Below are 6,000 nucleotides of genomic sequence, written 5' to 3' on the forward strand. Positions count from 1 at the left end.
CTGGAAGCTGGAATCCTCCTGAGCTCCGGGCTGGGAGCTGGAATCCTCCTGAGCTCCGGGCTGGGAGCTGGAATCCTCCTGAGCTCCGGGCTGGGAGCTGGAATCCTCCTGAGCTCTGGGCTGGGAGCTGGAATCCTCCTGAGCTCCGGGCTGGGAGCTGGAATCCTCCTGAGCTCCGGGCTGGGAGCTGGAATCCTCCTGAGCTCCGGGCTGGGAGCTGGAATCCTCCTGAGCTCCGGGCTGGGAGCTGGAATCCTCCTGAGCTCTGGGCTGGGAGCTGGAATCCTCCTGAGCTCTGGGCTGGGAGCTGGAATTCTCCTGAGCTCTGGGCTGGGAGCTCAGCAGTTCCACCACTGTGGGGGCGTCGGGGGGAAAGAGCCCCGTGGTGCCCCTGGGCTGTCCCCGGGCTGTCCCCGAGGATGTGCTCAGCTCCTCTTAGGCTGGAAATCGCCCTGCCCGGCTGCCCCATCCATCCCATCCCATCCCTCCCCATGGATCCCAATCCCATCCCATCCCATGGATCCAAATCTCATCCAATGGATCCCATGGATCCTGATCCCATCCTATGGATCCTGATCCCATCCCATGGATCCCAGTTGCATCCCATGGATCCATCCCATCCCATCCTATCCCAATCCCATGGATCCCATCCCATCAATGACACCACCAGCCCCATGGACCTGGCTGTGCAGGAAGGTCAGCCTGGGCTCGGGGTGGGGGCTCCTTCCCAAAGGAGCTGGCCTGGAAAATTCCTGCAGAGGGGAGGGATGGCGTGGTTGCTCCTTGGGAGGGGTTCCCTGTCCAGTGCTGCCCATCCCATCCCAATCCCATCCAATCCCATGGATCCCAATCCCATCCCATCCCATGGATCCCAATCCCATCCCATCCCATGGATCCCATCCCATAGATCCCAATCCCATCCCAATCCCATCCCAATCCCATCCCATGGATCCCAATCCCATCCCAATCCCATCCCAATCCCATCCCATGGATCCCATCCCATCCCAATCCCATCCCATCCCAATCCCATCCCATCCCATCCCAATCCCATCCCATGGATCCCAATCCCATGGATCCCAATCCCATCCCAATACCATCCCAATCCCATCCCATGGATCCCAATCCCATCCCAATCCCATCCCAATCCCATCCCATCCCAGCCGTATTAGAACTCGCCCCGGGTGCCGCCGCCTCCCCTGCAGCCCTCGGAGCCGCGCTGTTGCTTCACCTGCCGAGTCACCTGGAATCTTTCCCAGGGCCAGGGAGCCCCGAGAGGACCTGGAAAGGATCCTGGTGGAGGTTTGGGCTCTTGAGGAGCGTGGGGTGAAGGCCAGGTCCTGAAATGCCTCCCTGAATCCACCGGGATTTCCCCATGGTGGGACCTGAGCAGTTGTGAAAATCCCCCCCGCAAACATTCCACGTTTTAACTTTAAAAATTCCTCCAGCAAAACCAAACCACCAAAAAAACCCCCAAAAAACAACAACAAAAAAATCACAATAATCCACTTTTTGTCCTCTGGCTGTGAACCTCGGCTGATTTGTTTCCCTGCAGGGAATTTGGGCAGGGAAAAGTTCCAGGGCCTGGCTCAGGTGGGCAGCGAGTCCCTCCCTCCTCCCTGGAATCACCCTGGACGCAGCCCTGAGTGGATTTGCATGGCTACATGGAATAAAATCCCTTAAATTTTAGCACAAAGGAAAAGCAGAAATGACAAAGACAGGATTTTCAGCCCCCCCCTTTTTATTTTTCCCATTTTTTCCTACTCCCAGATTATTTACAAATCCCTTGAAATTGGATAGAACTCGGCTCACACTCGTTTGCTGCTCGGGGAGGGAATTACAAGATAATCAGATCAGTGATAAAAGCCAGAAGTAGGTGTGGATTTAATGACTTTTTCCCCCACAGAGCCACGAGGGAGGATTGGAGGAGGGAGGCAAAGGCTGGAAAAGGAAACAAAACCTCCAAAGGCTCCGCGGGGCTGGAGGGCTCCGATGGCACCTGGGGCTGGCAGGGGAACAAATTCTGCCTTGGTTTTTCCACCTGGATTTTCAACAGATCCAGGAGGGGATGGGGAAGGGACATCCCCACGGGGCTGTCCCAGATCTCCTGGTTTGGAGAGAGTTTGGTTTGGGGTTTGCTTCCCAAAACCACGGGGACAGGAATTTCCCTTCCATGGGGGCAGAAAGCGGCTGTGGGGCTGATCCCAAAGGGTGATCCCTGAGGCTGATCCAAAACCTGATCCCTAAGGCTGATCCCAAAAGGTGAATCAAACCTGAGTCAAAGGCTGATCCCAAAACCTGATCCCAAAGGGTGTTCCAAAGGCTGATCCCTAAGGCTGATCCCAAAGTATGATCTAAAGGGTGATCCCTAAGGCTGATCCAAAACCTGATCCCAAAGACTGATCCAAAAGCTCATCCCAAAGGGTGATCCCTAAGGCTGAGCCCAAAGGCTGATCCCAAAACCTGGTCCAAAGGGTAATCCACAGGCTGATCCCTAAGGCTGATCCCTAAGGCTAATCCAAAACCTGATCCCAAAGGGTGAGCCCTAAGGCTGATCCCAAAACCTGGTCCAAAGGGTGATCCCAAAGGGATCTGATCCAAAGGGTGATCCCAGAACCTGATCTAAAGGGTGATCCAAAGGCTGATCCCGAAGGGATCTGATCCAAAGGCTGATCCCAAAACCTGAGCCCAAGCCACAGTCCAGAGGCTGATCCTAAAGTTTGATCTCACAGCCTGATCCCAAAGGCTGATCCCAAAGCCTTCCCGGAGGTGTCAGAGCAGGGATTTGAGACTTCAGGACTGGGATGTGGCTTTGGGCTCAGCTTTGGGGCTGGGAATATTCATGAGCTCATCCCCAGCTGCTGTCCCAGGGTTTTGTCCCCGTTGTGCTGCACAAAGGGATTTCCAGCCAGGCCCGGGGATAATTCTGATAATTCCTGTTCTGGTTGGGGTGGAGGAGGGAATCCATCCCAATCCATCCCAATCCGTCCCAATCCTGCCCTGGGAGCGTGTCCTTCCCAGCAGGACAGGTGACTCCCACCAGCTCCTCTAATTTGGGGTAAAACCTGAGCCAGAACAATCCCAGAAAGGTTTGGGCTGGAAGGGACCTGAACTATCCAATTCCATGGGCAGGGACAGCCCCAGGATCCCAGCCTGGCCTTGGGCACTGCCAGGGCTCCAGGGGCAGCCACAGCTGCTCTGGGAAATCCAAGCAGCATTCCCAGGGAGTTCCAGCCTGTTTAGGCCAGGCTTTGCTCCCAGCTCCCATTCCTGGAGCCCTGAGAAGCAGCTCTGGCTCCAATCCCAGCAAAAAGCACCAAACAAAACCCTCAAAAGGTCGTGAGAAAAAATCCAGAGAAAATCCAGTCCCCTCCCCTGCTCAGAGGCAGATTGATATTTCCTGTCCCACTCCTGGGAGTCATCCCTGCCTTTGCCATTGGAATTAAAGTGAGAGCTGGGCTCAGCTCCTGGGCAGCTCCTCAGCTCCAAATCCTGCTCCAAAAACCCCTGCTCCAAACCCTGTTCCAAATCCTGCTCCAAAAACCCGCTCCAAAAAATCCTGCTCCAAATCCTGCTCCAGACCCTGCTCCAGATCCTGCTCCAAATCCTGCTCCAGATCCTGCTCCAAACCCTGCTCCAGATCCTGCTCCAAACCCTGCTCCAGATCCTGCTCCAAACCCTGCTCCAGATCCTGCTCCAAAAACCCCGCTCCAAAAAATCCTGCTCCAGATCCTGCTCCAAAAAACCCCTGCTCCAGATCCTGCTCCAAACCCTGCTCCAAATCCTGCTCCAGATCCTGCTCCTGGTCTGGGGAGGGAGCTGAGGGTTGGAATCCCAGGGGAGGAAGGTGGGAAGGTGAGGGGGGATCCCAAAATGTAGGAGGGAGCTGGAGTCAGGAGTCAGAAATGGGGATATCAGTGGGTGAGATATCCCAGACTCTCATCCCAACCCAGGTGTCACATTTGGAGATATCAGTGGATGATATCCCAAAGTTTTCATTCCAATCCAGGTGTCACATCTGGGAATATCAATGGATGAAATATCCCAAACTTTTCATCCCAACCCAGGTGTGACATTGGGTCAGAAATGGGGAATATCTGTTGGTGAGATATCCCAGACCGTAATCCCAATCCAGGTGTGACATCTGGGTCAGAAATGGGAATATCTGTGAGATATCCCAGACCCTCATCCCAATCCAGGTGTCACATTTGGAGATATCAGTGGATGATATCCCAAAGTTTTCATCTCAATCCAGGTGTGACATTTGGGGTCACATCTGGGAATATCAGTGGGTGAGATATCCCAGACTCTCATCCCAACCCAGGTGTCACATTTGGAGATATCAGTGGATGAGATATCCCAAACTGTAATCCCAATCCAGGTGTGACATCTGGGTCAGAAATGGGAATATCAGTGGGTGAGATATCCCAGACTCTCATCCCAACCCAGGTGTCACATTTGGAGATATCAGTGGGTGATATCCCAAACTCTACATCCCAATCCAGGTGTCACACCTGGGAGTATCAGTGGGTGAGATATCCTGACCTCCGTGTCATCCCTCTCCAGGGGCTCTGGAACAGAAATTTTCTCTCCTTTTCAGAAGAAAACTTTTCTCTCCTTTTCCTTCTCAGCCTTTTCCTCCTCCCTCCCCTCATTCCTCACCCCTCCTGCAATCCTTATCCCCATTCTGCTGAGCCTGCCCAGCTCTGCCTGCCCAGATTCACCCCAGGACAGCTCAGACCCTTCTCCTGCTGCTTTCCAGGGGAAAAAACCAGCAGGAAAAGGGCCTGGATTTCCCCAGGGGTGCTCAGTGCTTCTGCTCCGTTGGCCTGCAGATCCAAATCCTCCTCAATAATTCAGCAGAGCTGCTGCACTCCGGGATTGAATAATTCATCCTGGAGCTGGAGGGAATTTGGGACAGCAGGAGGTGGCTCTGGGCTGCAGCTGGGGGAATTTTGGAGCCCTTCCCACCCCATTCCAGGATTCCCAGCCCTCTCCATGCTGGGTGAAATCCTTTTTCCACTGGAAATGAGGATTTACCCCAGCTCCAGCACAGGATGCTGGAATTGGGTTAAAACATCCCACGGGGGTGATTTGGGGGCTGGAGCAGGAACATCCCGAGTTTGGGGGGGCTGGGACACTTTGGGGTTTGTTCATTTCCCTCACCCAGCTGGGAAAAACCCTTTTGGCTGCTCTGCTGCAAATTCGAAGCCCTTAAAGTGACTTAAATCTCTCCTAAAGAGGAGCAGTAATTCCGGGATTTATTGAGCCGGGGCTGCGTAAACAAGGCTCTGAGCCGGGCTCACTAAATCAGAGCAAATTTTCCTCTCTGCTGATTCTCCAGAGCCCTTTAAGCCGGTTTCAGGTTGATTTAAGCCCAGCCTGGCCCGGGGGAGGCAGGAGAGCTGAAATTCCCATCGCTGGGGAAGCAGGGATGCTCCAGAATTTCCCATCCCAGCACACTCCTGCACCTTTATTGAATAAACCCGGGCTCGGCTGCAGGGCCCGCCTCGCCCGCCAGAGGCTGCTGGTGCCGTTCGGAACCGTCCTGAATTCCAGCCCCATCATGTCCCGAATTCCAGCCCCATCATGTCCCGAATTCAAGCTCCATCCTCTCCTGAATTCCAGCTCCATCCTCTCCTGAATTCCAGCTCCATCCTCTCCTGAATTCCAGCTCCATCCCCTCCTGAATTCCAGCCCCATCCTCTCCTGAATTCCAGCTCCATCCTCTCATGAATTCCAGCTCTATCCTCTCCTGAATTCCAGCTCCATCATGTCCCGAATTCCAGCTCCATCCCCTCCTGAATTCCAGCCCCATCATCTCCTGAATTCCAGCTCCATCCTCTCCTTAATTCCATCCCCATCCTCTCCCGAATTCCAGGGTCTCCCTGATCCCTTTCCAGGATCCCTTTGATCCCAGAATCCCCAATCCCTTTCCAGGATCTCCCCAGTCCCTTTCCAGTGTCCCCCAATCCCTTTCCAGGGCCGGTTTGGAGCAGTGAC

The sequence above is a fragment of the Serinus canaria genome, chromosome 22 (assembly GCF_022539315.1).
Source record: "Serinus canaria isolate serCan28SL12 chromosome 22, serCan2020, whole genome shotgun sequence".
NCBI lineage: Eukaryota > Metazoa > Chordata > Aves > Passeriformes > Fringillidae > Serinus > Serinus canaria.